This window comes from Hyperolius riggenbachi, chromosome 5 (genome assembly GCF_040937935.1).
Source record: "Hyperolius riggenbachi isolate aHypRig1 chromosome 5, aHypRig1.pri, whole genome shotgun sequence".
NCBI classification, from domain to species: domain Eukaryota; kingdom Metazoa; phylum Chordata; class Amphibia; order Anura; family Hyperoliidae; genus Hyperolius; species Hyperolius riggenbachi.
In genome coordinates, this window is record NC_090650.1 from 342,201,215 (window position 1) to 342,214,573 (window position 13,359).

The 13,359-nt window shown below is 42.6% G+C and overlaps 1 long non-coding RNA gene across 2 annotated transcripts; it reads right to left on the bottom strand.

Annotated features, from left to right (window-relative positions):
* Positions 1–512: 512 nt before the first annotated feature.
* LOC137517737 (uncharacterized) lies at positions 513–13,041 on the bottom strand. 2 transcript variants are annotated; one of them, XR_011020640.1, is made up of 4 exons: positions 12,982–13,041; positions 2,422–2,467; positions 915–1,003; positions 513–782 (listed from the first exon to the last, which is right to left on the bottom strand). It is a non-coding gene; the product is annotated as an uncharacterized lncRNA (long non-coding RNA). The 2 variants fall into 2 exon arrangements; XR_011020639.1 differs by lacking the exon at positions 12,982–13,041 and adding an exon at positions 3,541–3,619.
* Positions 13,042–13,359: the final 318 nt, after the last annotated feature.

Here is a 13,359-nt window from a genome sequence, read left to right on the forward strand (position 1 = left end):
TGGGAGAAAACTGGAGTGCCCAGAGGAAACCCACCCAGACACGGGGAGAACATACAAACTAACTTGATTCAGATTTTGACCTGGCTGGGATTCGAACTGGGGACCCAGCGGTGCAAGGCAAGAACGCTAACCACTACGCTACCATGCTGCTCAAGAGCTGCAGCCACTGGTACACGCTCAAGAGGCCACCTGCAGTGTTATGGATCTTGCCTTGAACTCATTACTAAATAGGTACTGACCCTATCGAGGATTCGAACCCTGGTCTCCCCGGTCAAAGGGAGTGCCCTTAACCAGTACACCATCCAACCTAAAAAACAGACTTGCCTGAGGTTGGCTGCAGTCTTACATCAAGAGGGAACCACCAGCAGTTTCCCCCGTAAAAACACAAAACAAACTTGCGCTGGCTAAACTGCTATGTCCCTTTAAGAATGTCCTTTGCTCCTAGAGCTGCTCCCAATGCTGGGTAGTGCCAGTGTTCTACGTATAAGAGACAGAGGGAGGGAGCGCTCCAATGGTGCATTAACTTCTTTATTTAAAATGTGCAATTCAAATTGCACTTACAAACTTACAACATCAGAAGCGATGTGCGTTTAAAAGCTGCCAGCGAGTCCTCTCACGGTGCCTGAGCCTGGCCAGAGCTGTCAGGTACGATGGTACGCTAGGATCATCCGGCAGAAGCTGGTAACGGTATGACTGTATCACTACACGTTTCGGCGCATAACCACGCCTTCTTCTGGTGACGACAGGACGGTAAAGTTTAAAAAGAAAGCTTGTCCACACCTCTGGATACATGCAAAAAAGGGGGGGGGGGGGGGGGGTGCTTGTCATAAATTTAAATTTGTAGATAAAAAAATAATTGCACAAATCTGCACTAAAAAAATAATCACACGTGACAGCGAAATTTCAAAACCTACATCAAATTAGCGCTGTTACCCCAATTCGGACAGGATCACGGCAGCTGTTCAGAACTCACTGGGATGTCATTTAATAAAAAGAACTATAACTGTAAAATCCAATATGATCATTAGAGTTAATCCCACAAACATTAATGAAGGAATAATTATACAATAAAATATAATTAATAAAATGACGTGAAACATTCACATCACCGAGGAATACAAAACGATCACTATGCCATCGATCTAATGCTCTGGAACACACTGCAGTTGCTAGCAGAATACTCTCTAAGTACTCACGGGTGAGAAGAGAAGTCCAGTAAGCCCAATCTCCACGATACGATTCTTTGTCCGATTCGATTATGATTCTATTTACGATCCGATTAAATCCGACATGTCCGATCGGGATTCGAATCAATTCGATTTTCCATTGCAAAACAATGGCAAATCAAATTGAATCGAATCCCGATCAGACATGTCTGATTTAATCGGATCGGAAATAGAATCGTAATCGAATCGAACAAAGAATCGTATCGTGTAGATGGGGCTTTATGCTGGGTTTACACCATACAATTTTCTGTTAGATTTACCTGCCAGATAAAGTTCAACATGTTGGAAATGTATCTATCTTACGATCTATCTGCCGAGCAATTAGGCATTGTTCTACTCAGCAGGAGATAAACAGAAGACAATGCACCAGAGATAATGACCATTCGCTACAGAAAATAATCTAATTATGCATTCTAACAGAAAATCTAACAGAAAAATCTAAAAAGAATCTAAAGCCCCATCTACACGATACGATTCTTTGTACGATTCAATTACGATTCTATTTACGATCCGATTAAATCCGACATGTCCGATCAGGATTCGATTCGATTCAATTCGATTTGCCATTGCAAAACAATGGCAAATCGAATTTAATCGAATCGAATGCTGATCGGACATGTCGGATTTAATCGGATCGTAAATAGAATCGTAATTGAATCGTACAAAGAATCGTATCGTGTAGATGGGGCTTTACAGAAAATTGTATGGTGTAAACCCAGCATTATAAAGGCTACTGATAGTGGAATGCATAGCCCAAACTAAAAACAGATGTATATAAATGGGGTGTTTTAACATGGAAATGGAGAGACTTATAATGAAGCAATATATTGCAATCAAAAAGCGTGAAAAAGTTGGATGGTGTGAATATGTTAGCAGTTTCCCCCATGCCTCTGCACACACCAAGCAATACACAGCAAAATAAGTGGTTTTCGCTCAATCAGGCTAATAACCATCATATGGGGAGCTTACAAGGCTGGGTAAAATTTCAAGGGAAAACATTTTGGAAGAATTTACATTGCCATGGAATATGGAGAAGCAAGGCCATTGCAAGTATTAACATCTTACTTTTAAGAGAACACTGACTGGTAATACAAGATGACACTACTCTAATTTGCCAGCTCTTTGGCAGCCACATTATTTTTTTTGTACAATGATAAATGGTTGGGCCATTTATAATAACTATGCAGAAACTCACCACTTGTAATAGACTGCATTGATGGTAGCTTATTAGATTCTCACTTCTGGAATGAAAACAAGGTGAGCTTTAGTCTGTACTTGTAGTAATGCTGTTATTCACGATTTTATTGCAAGTTCTCATACACTTCCTCAATTAAATGTAAGGTAGAAGGTGTTGTACAGTCATGCCACTGTGCATACAGCTCTCATGGCAGATTTTGTATATTACCGTGTTTCCCTGAAAAAAAAGTGCATATATATATATATATATATATATATATATATATATATATATATATATATAATCTATCATTATTTTGGGGAGAAAAATACCGTATTTCTTGAACTACAAGACGCTCCTCACCATAAGACGCACCTAGGTTTAGAGGACAAAAGCCAGGGGAAAAAATATATACTAAACCTGGAGCATCCATGGTGAAGGAGCATCTTGTGGATTATGCCCCCTTTGTACCTCATGCACCCTTGTATCTCGTGTCTCCCTGTGTCCTCATGTGTCCCCCTCGTATCCTCCCATGTCCCCCACGTGTCCACCTCTGTCCTTGTGTCCTCCGCTATGCCCCTTTGTGTCCTCCCCTGCATGGCCACAGTACAGGGAGTCCCCGACATTGCGGCGGGTTGGCGGCTCGTATTGGCAGGCGTTCACAAGTCAGAAACTCCCTACATTTGGACTATAAGACACAGTGACTCCCCCCCCCCCCCCCCTTCCCCTAAACACACACACACACACACACACACACACTTTTGTGGGGAAAAAGTGAGTCTTCTAGTCCAAAAAATCAGTCTGTGGAGTCGGGGCAATTTTGGGCACCCGGAGTCTGAGTTGGAGTCGTTGATTTCATACACTGAGGAGACGGAGTCGGATGATTCTTGTACAAAATCCACAGCCCTGTTAAATATTAGACTAAGGAGTCTGAGTCGAGGAGTCGGAGTCTGAGCCATTTTGGGTACCTGGAGTCGGAGTCGTGGTTTCATAAACTGAGGAGTCAGAGTTGGAGTAAGAAGATTTTTGTACCGACTCCACAGCCCTGCAAAAAATACAGTATGTGCTAGGGCTGTTTTTTTTTTTGGGGGGGGGGGGGGTGGGGGGAGAATGGGTTATCTCGGGAGGGGTACACACCGTAAGTGTATGGGGAGGTGTTCGGTCTCTTGCCGCACCTCTTGTGGCCGTGGCACCCTCCATTTGCGTAAAATCGTTCTGGTTTCATAGCAAGTTGGCGCTGAGCCCTTATCTCCACCGCGTTACCAAATACTGCACAATTCCTTAAAATACCAAATGAAATACCACACGAGGTAAAAATCTTTGAATTGTCATGAAGTTTTTTCTTTTTGATAACTTACCAAAGTACAGCAAAGTCCCTGTAATCTGGAACTCTTAACTAACCGGCATGCTTAAGGGGATAACAGGGACTCTGTTAAGGGGTTTGCAGGTGGTTTTGATTGGCATCAAATACTGTGTGTCTTCTAACCATCCTGTAGCTCCTAGAACAGTGATGGCTAACCTAGGCACTCCAGCTGTGGTGGAACTACAAGTCCCATGAAGCATTGCAATACTCTGACAGCTCTAAGCTTAACTTGGGGAGACAGAGGCATGATGGGATTTGTAGTTTAGCCACAACTGGAGTGCCAAGGTTAGCCATCACTGTCCTAGAGGCTTTCTGGCTTCCGTGCACGGCTCTTGGTATGTCTCTACATGGCTCAGGTGACACACCGGGAGCCGTGTATAGGGGACGCCGGAAAGCCGATAGAAGCTACTGGTTGGTTGGAAGATGGCGCTGGACACAATGTAAGTATTTAATGCTTGATTGGGGGGGGCGGATGGTTTGAGCTGTTAAGGCCGGTCGCTCAAGCAACCAACAAGTACATGTATACTGTATCAGGTGATCCCCGCTGGTGCCGAATATTGGGGACTTTGCTGTATTATTAAATCTTAGCGAATAGTCGGAATGTTACCACATGAGGTAATTTACCTGACCTGACCTTTTTACCGAACAGGTTTTTAGTAAATTGAGCCCTGTGTCTTCCCTCCTGAGACCCAGAACAGTCTAATGGAACCAATCAATGGCTCGGTTGAGCATACCTCCAATTTTTTTAGATAAGATAGAGGGAGATTTAAGTAACGCCTCTGACACACCCCTAACCATGCCCCCAGCACACCCCTAGTCAGAAATACCATAAAGATTTCATAAGAAAAATGTTTTATAATTCAAACCACACTGGTCCTCTCTATCCTGGTTCATTATCCTTCATATTAACACATTAAAATAATAGTAACAGTAGGGTATTGTACCGTGTTAGCCATCAGTAAAAACAAGAAGTTTTAAATCAGGATGATACCATTTATATTGGTATGAGGCTGATGATATTTGAACTTTCTCAGCCATTCTAGCTAAACTTGTGAACTAAGAATTTACGATACCTCTGGGTCAATCCTAATCCAGGTCTGTGAGCATCGAGTAAACAAGGATCCTTATCTCAGCTAACAACCTCTAACCCCATTTAGATGTTCTGTTTGAATTAAGGCATCTTAATGACCTGTATTTATGCTTGAAAAAAATATCTGTTTTCCCTTTTGATGTTGCATGTATATAAGCTGTCTGTACCACCAGCCTGCAAACTAACAGGATATAAGCCCGACAGCTTGCTTATTTTTTTATTAATTTTTGGTTAGCCAATAAATGGTATCATCCTGATTTAAAAAACTTCTTACATTAAAATAAATATATCAATTTGAAGGATCTGAATAAAGCTTAGTCAATGAATCCCTTTTCAGTAGAAAAATACATATAGTTACACAGATCTGCACATCAGTCCTGAAAGAGGGACAAATGAGGAAGAGAAAGGGACAGAGGAACAGGGTTCCCAAAGAGGGACTGTCCCTCTAAAAGAGGGACAGTTGGGAGCTATGGTTGAGTATAGCTGCTTTATAATATACTGTAGTTTTAGAAGTGGTCAACACGCTCCTGCTTTCTATATATTTCTTTCCTGAGCCCTGGAACCCTGCCATGTGCATGTCTCCACTGCCATGTTTGTTTTTAAACATGGCAGTGGAATTTTAATAGGCAGTGTCTGAAACAAACGTGACATTCTTCACAGGATGTTCATTTTATATTTGGACAATCATCTAAACCATGGATAACAAGCATTGTGGAAAGCTTTCTTTGGAGAATGTTTACTAGATGATGATGATTTAAATTATATATCCTATCTACATTTATTGGAGTATTTATTCTTCATGGATTCTGTGTCATTTCCATGGCATGGATGCTACTCCACATCACCCATCAAGGTGGTAATGGTCTCAGCTTAACACTGTCCAGGACCGGTTCTAGACTTTATGCCGCCTGAGGCAAACTTGTGAGGATGCAGCCCCCCCCCTCCTTTCCCCCCGCAGAGGTAGCCTGGAGGGGTTAGCAGCCAGGAAGGGGGAGCAGCAACCGCAGTGGAGGAGAGGGGGGTTAGACTCCTCCCCTCTCTCACCTGGGGCTCCCCCCTCCAGCTATGATCGCTAAATTTACAGCCGGCAGCGAGCAGAGTAGCACTTACTCACTTCCTTGCGGTGGAACGCAAGGAAGTAAGTGAGTAATTGCTTCCCCGCTCGCTGCCGGCTCTAAATTTTACAATCATAGCTGGAGGGGAGGGGGTCTGACCCTCCTCCCCACTGCTGCCTGCTGCTCCCCCTTCCTGGCTGCTACCCTCTCCACCTTGGCGGAGCCTCCCCCTACTTCTGCCACCTGAGGAACCCACCTCACCCCGCTTTATGGGCGGACCGGGGCTGACTATGTCAATAGGTGCAGGAGAATGAGGCGATGATGATCGGGGACATGGGTGAACTTCTTGGTGTGTATACTGTCTTTTCAGGCACCACTGAACATTAAAGTGGGATTATACTCTGAAATCTTATGTACATAAAACATTTGAAAGCACTCCCAAGCATTACCTGTGTGTAAAAACATTTATTTTCACTTCAGAGAACAGTACAGGCTTGCTTGGCTAATCTGAATCTCTGCCTGTGTCTCTGCCTTTGCTCCCTTGCTGAATAGACACACAGATGAGTCACTTCAGCAGAAAAGGAGGAGAGAAGAGTGAGTACACAGGCAGAGAGATTCTTGGCAGCAATTACATTTGCCAATGACCAGAGATGAGCAAGCCTGCACTGCTCCCTGTAGTGAGAGTAAATAATTTTACTCAGTGAATGCTTGAAAATTCTTTAAAATGTTTTATGTACTTAGGAGTACTTACTGAACTTTTTGGTTTTGGGAATATAAACTCACTTTAATGATCCATGGACATGACATTACACAGTTTTTTTGAAGGGGATATTACAGCTTCCATTATATATTAGACCATAACAGCCACACTTGTTATATATGGGAGCTGTAATGGCCACATTTATATAGAGAACATAATGGGCACACCTGTTATATGGGAGATATAACCAAAGTTGTTACTTGGGAATTATGACCGCCACACGTTTGAAACAGGAGGCATGACTGCCACATTTGCTTTATGGGAATGGCTACGCTTGTTTGTGGGTAATGAAAACTAAAAATCTTTTCTAAAGAATTTAAGCATAAAAGTAGAAAGGATGCCTTGGGTACTTTATTTGAATGTCTCAGAGTAATGGAAAGTTGCTTTTGAGGTTTACTCTATCACTACTGAAAAAAGAAACATCCAAAATATCCACTGATTGACATAGTGTACTTAACAGAAAAGATTTCAAATTATTTTAAAAAAGATGTGAATGCTATTTGTTAAGATGGTAAGAGGATGGTCATCGGCATAAACATACATTTTTTTCTACTGTCTGTTGGCAGTTTCTGGGCTAAATAGCCCTCAGGGTGAGTCTGTAGAAATCCACCCACTTAGACTCTGGTACTCTGTTGCAATGCGGCAGCCAGAGGAGGAAGGGTGCACCCAGTATTAGCTAGTCCCCCCATGATTGGTAGCGAGAGGAGGGGGGCACCCAGTATTAGCTAGTCCCCCCGTGGTTGGTAGCGAGAGGGGGCACCCAGTATTAGGTAGTCCCTCGTGGTTGGTAGCGAGAGGAGGGGTGCACCCAGTAGTCCCTCCATGGTTGGTAGCGAGAGGAGGGGGGCACCCAGTATAAGGTAGTCCCCCCGTGGTTGGTAGCGAGAGGGGGGCACCCAGTATTAGGTAGTCCCCCCGTGGTTGGTAGCGAGAGGAGGGGGGCACCCAGTATTAGGTAGTCTCCCAGTCGTTGGTAGCCATGTAACCTCCCCCCAATATGGGTAGCTAGATGTGACACCCTGTATTAGCCAGAGTGCATCCCCAGTAAAGCTAGCCAGAGAGGTCACCCCCCCCCCCATATGCATGCAGTGTGTGCCGCAGAAGGTTGAAGTGGTTCACTTCGCCACAAATCATTTGAGTTATTAGAACAGAGTGGGTTTGGGATAATTATAAAGTATAACTGCAATCTTGAATAATATTACAGTCATCCATGTTAATATACATATAAGGAAAAAATAAAGTATATATATATAAATATAAATAATCTCAGCTAAAGAGCACACACTATAGAATGTACATCAAGATAGTATAGCGCTATATTTAACTAGTAAGCTTCAGATTCCAAAGAAAACACAGGTCCTAATTCTTTTGCTGAACAGAGTGTATGACAAATTAGATAATGAAAGTTCCCCTAATTAAGTGGCATGTGTCCCCAAATAGCAAAACTAGGCGCATCTCCTGGAAAGACGTTGGATACCAGGTCCCTCAAACACAATTTGACGTACGCCAAATAACAGAACTGGGCAGTATCCCTTCCAAATAATACAATTATGCAGTATGTACCGTACCCCATATAACACAATTGGGCAGCAAGTTCCCCAAATAACAAAATCATGTAGGTACATGAAAAAATGGGTAGGCATATTACTCAATTAACGAGCATAGGCAAGCATGTCCCACTGATGGCACATACCCCAAATAACACAATTTGGCAGCATTCCCCCTCCCCCCAAAAAATACTATAGTTAAGCATGCATATAACACAAATAACATGATTAGACTATGAAAAGACATGTCCCCCTAAATAATCGCCATGGTAAAGTCAAATAATCGTCATGGTAAAGTGCCCTCATTTATCTCCTAGTATAGCTGTGTCCTATCCGATTCTCAGTTGTGTGCCCACAGGCTCCAACCATTGTCATGTGTCTACTACATTCTGCCAAGAATACTCATTAGACCTCCCTGGTATACCCATATGCCCCTGATAGACTGCCACTGCTATATTTGGGGGTCTATTGGGAGCACAGTTGTACTTTAGCATTCTGCTAGAGGTACTTGGCTATAAGGGCCTGTATCCACTACATGCAGATTGGATGCAAAAAAACTGATTCCAATGAATGCCTACGGGCCTATTTCCACTGAACGTGATTTTTCTGATGCAGATTTTCCCATAGGCATTCATTGGAGTCAGTTTTTCTGCATCCATTCTGCATGTACTGGAAACAGGCCCTTAGGGATGGTCAATAAGATGCAAATAATTCAGTGTTTATGCACATTTATGCAACTTGAAAATGTATCAGTCGAAGTCTATTTTCATAACCCTGCATCAACTCTGAATTATTTGAATCTCATTGACCATCTCTAATAGCTAAGTGCCTCTAGTAGAATGCCAAAGTACAGACATGCTCCCAATAGACCCTCAAATATATCCGTGCTACCCTAAAGGCTCATACACACATCAGACTATGGTCTTTGGAAAATGAAAGATCACAGACCAATCTTACCACCCTTCATGTAGTATGAGAGCCATACTCTACACAGTCTTTTCTATGGAGCTGAACTCCCCATCAGAAAAAAATCTTTGCAAGATGCTGCACACACAGATGCTGTACAGACACAAAAGATCAGTATCTGCAAAAGATCTGTTCCTGCCAAAAATCCATTCCTGCAAATTGCAATGATAGTCTATGAGATCTGCAGATCATCATACACACATGATTTAACTGACATTCATCTGCAGATCAAGCAATCATCCGCAGATCTGAAAATCCATCCTGGTGGATCTGATCTGCAGATGAATGTCAGTTAAATCATGTGTGTATGATGATCTGAAGATCTCATAGACTATCATTGCAATTTGCAGGAATGGATTTTTGGCAGGAACAGATCTTTTGCAGATACTGATCTTTTGTGTCTGTACAGCATCTGTGTGTGCAGCATCTTGCAAAGATTTTTTTCTGATGGGGAGTTCAGCTCCATAGAAAAGACTGTGTAGAGTATGGCTCTCATACTACATGAAGGGTGGTAAGATTGGTCTGTGATCTTTCATTTTCCAAAGACTATAGTCTGATGTGTGTATGAGCCTTTAGTAAAACTATGTGCCCCTAATAGACCCATCCACCCATTTCAAGAAAAACTCCTTAGTATAGCCATGGCCCATTAAGCCCCCTAGTATTGCCATGTTCCCCCAACAGCCTCCCCCCATGTATACCCATGGTCCCTTTAGGCTGCTCATTGTAGCCATGTTCTCCTAACAGACCCCCAGTTATAGCCATACTAGCCCTAGACCCCTTCCTCTCCCAAGTATAACCATGCCCCCATTATGCTTCCAATCATAGCCATAGGTTCCCAATAAACCCACGCCCCCTTCCTGCGTACATATTGATACGGTGTCCGGTCAGTTGGGCGCAGGGTGAAATTCCAGGCAGTGTTAGGGCTCAAACCCACTAGCAGCCTTTTCTAAGCACTAGTGATTTGATAAAGCTCTTGCTAGTACAATGCTATGGGGGATTTTTATAAAATCACATCGCTCAAGTGGGATCACACCCATACCATTATATTAGCAAGAACTTTTCAAATCACAACTGTTTAGTAGCGTCCAGGCCTTAAATACTATTGCCCCTCTGGGTCGTAGCTGTCTGAGAGCTATTGCCGGCACCCAAATTAAATTTAAAATCCTGCTGTGCCACTATAGACTTACTAACATTACGTCTATGCCGGCACCCAGGTAAGACGCTAAGCAGGTTAGAGCGTGCTGAAATTACATGTCTCATCCCCCACACACCAAGTATAGCCACCTGCCCGCCCCCTGCCATTAGAAACCTAGTGTAGCTGTAGCAGTGTCTCCCAGTAGCATTCCAAGTAAAGCATTGTCTCCCCAATAAAAGAATAACCCATAGGTGGAAGCATTGCACTGTGATGCTGTATGTGAATTCATGTTCTTTGTTAGACCACGTTATCTTACTGCACTTTCAACAGTGCACTTCTGGATAATGTGTGCGAAAATGCCCATGTTACCTAGCAATGATCCATGCTGCTTTTAATGTGCAGAGTGTGCACTAAATTATGCATGCATTATAAACAGCAAAGGCCCATCTGCAATGAATGTTTTCTCTGGTGTTTTTCTCCTATGTGATATTTTCATAACTTGTAAAAAAAAAATACTTTTAAGCAACCAACAAGCACGAAAATACTGAAATGTGTGTCAGTTACCTTTTCACCTACTTGTTGGTACATTTTCAATTGAAAAGTGCAGAAAAATTATTTTGGAGGTGAAAAAATTATCTCCTAGGAGAAAATTCAGGAGAAAAAGTGAATTGCATATGGGCCATAGTGTGTGAACTTAGACCTTCTAGAGTTCATAGAGGATAAAGATGACCGTCCCACATAGCTTCAACAGGCAACGGCATCTCAAGGAACAAAAGGGGAAAAAAAAGTGCCTCTGCACCCCCCCCCCCCCCCAAAAAAAAACAAAAAAAAAACCAAACACTGGTGTAGCATGGATGTGGGTGGTCCTAGGCGATTGCAGTGTTGAGACCCCGCCTGAACAACAAACCTATTTGAATGTTTTGTTTTTTTTTGAGCATGTCAGAGGAATGGATAACACGGCTTGGGACCCACTAGCAGAGCTTGTTTTCTAGCAGTAATGTAATGCAATGCTATATGTGTGATCACACTTGAGGTATGTGATTTTTCTAAAAATCCCCCATAGCATTGTATTAATAAGTGCTTTACAAATCACAAGCACTTAGAAAAGCGCTGCTAGTGGATCCCAGGCCTAATGGTGGCCACACACGATACAATAAAATGATCCGATTTTACAGTAATTCGATAAAAACGATCGTATCTCTCGAAAAAAATCTGAAGCTTTTTTTTTCATTCGACTGAAGAATCCGATCGGATTTCCCGTTTTTTTCAATTTAAATCGATCCGGAATGCCAGATATTTCTCTTCAATTTCTACTGAAGATTGTATGGTGTGTGTTGAATTGTTCAATTATTAATATACACACCCTAGCAATTTTCTCTGAGTTTCCAATCATTTTCATCATAATTGAGGAAAAAATTGAACATAGGTGAGTGGTACATTGGTCATATTTTTAAAATGTTACAATCAGTCAGAAAAATTGATTGCAATTCTTAAATTGAACAGATATTTAAAAAATTGTATGGTGTGTGGCCACCTTTAGACTAGGGTCAAAATCAGAAATATAATCCCCCCCCCTATTCTTTGACAATAAACAGATTTGTATAAATTCTAGGTTATCTATAAGAGCTTGCAGGATGGCGCGGTGGTCAGCGCTCTCTCTCGTCTTGCAGCGCTGGGTCCCTGGTTCGAATCCCAGCCAGGGCACTATCTGCATGGAGTTTGTACTTTGGGCACTGGTTTACTCCCACATCCCAAAAACATACAGATAAGTTAATTAACTTCCTGCCCTAGACTACATTACATATGCTACATTACATACGCTAGACATATGGCTATGGTAGACATTAGGTTGTGATCACCTCTGAGGGACAGTTGAGTGACTAGACTCTGTGAAAGATATCTGTGCTATATAAGTACTAAGTAATAAAAATCTGCTCAGACATGTCCATTTTCAATTTACTCTATTTGTTGTCTCTGCTGCAGTATTGGAACCAGAGGCGGGACAAGGTTCTCCAGCACCCAAGGCTGAGACACCAGAGTGTGCTCCCCATCTCTCCCACCCCAGCCGTCACACACTGATTGCTATTAGACTAAGAGGCACCCCAGGGCCCCCAACACCTTACTCTCTAGTTATATGGCATGCTGTCACTGCCATGTATCCCCCTTTTCCTATTTTTCTTAGCTTCACAATAGGGGAATGATAGCTGAGTGAGTTGTGCGCCCTTTCCTACACTGCGCCCTAAGGCTGGAGCCTTTTTCACCTCTGCCGATTGGAACGCTAATATCCATCCTGCACTACTTTTCTGGACACCACACTGAAAACGGACATGTCTGCTATGTTCTCTTGCTGTCTGGACAACTTCTAACAAAAGTGGCTACGCTGTGACCTTCCGTGTTACCAATCTAGCTTGGACCTAGTTTTTTCTCTTGTCTGAACAATGCTTTAACATGTGTGATAAATATTCACTCCACTTAATATAATTAATAGAACTTTATAAACTATGCTACCCTCACACTGGCAGTGATGATTAATTTATCAGACACAGTTGATAAGTGAAGAGTATGAGGACAACTGTAAAGTGAGCAGGTCTCTCCCCGTTTTAGTTTAACTAAAATACACTCATGATTGAGAATAGGGTGACGGTGTAAATAAATGGAATACCATTTGGTACTTATCCGTTAGCCGGGCGCATCCGGCAGGTGGCGGTAATTACTATTCCCCCTCCAGGCCGAAATGGATAGTAGGGAAAGATGTAACTCTGGTGGAGTTTTGTCGCCACCTGCCGGATGCGCCCGGCTAACTGATAATTACCTACCATTACATTAACCAAATGAGCAATTGTTATTGTTCGCCGCCGTTAAAAAAAACATGGCAGGCTCTCAATATAGATTTGTCCAGTAAGCTGATTATGTGTAACAATATTCTAAGTAGAGAATGGGCAGAGGACCTGCACGTCGCAGTTACAAGTCGAAAGGAAAAAAAAAAAATAAGACTAGGCAACACAGGGTCACGTGATTTCTAGTTGTCCCCTAACTCTCC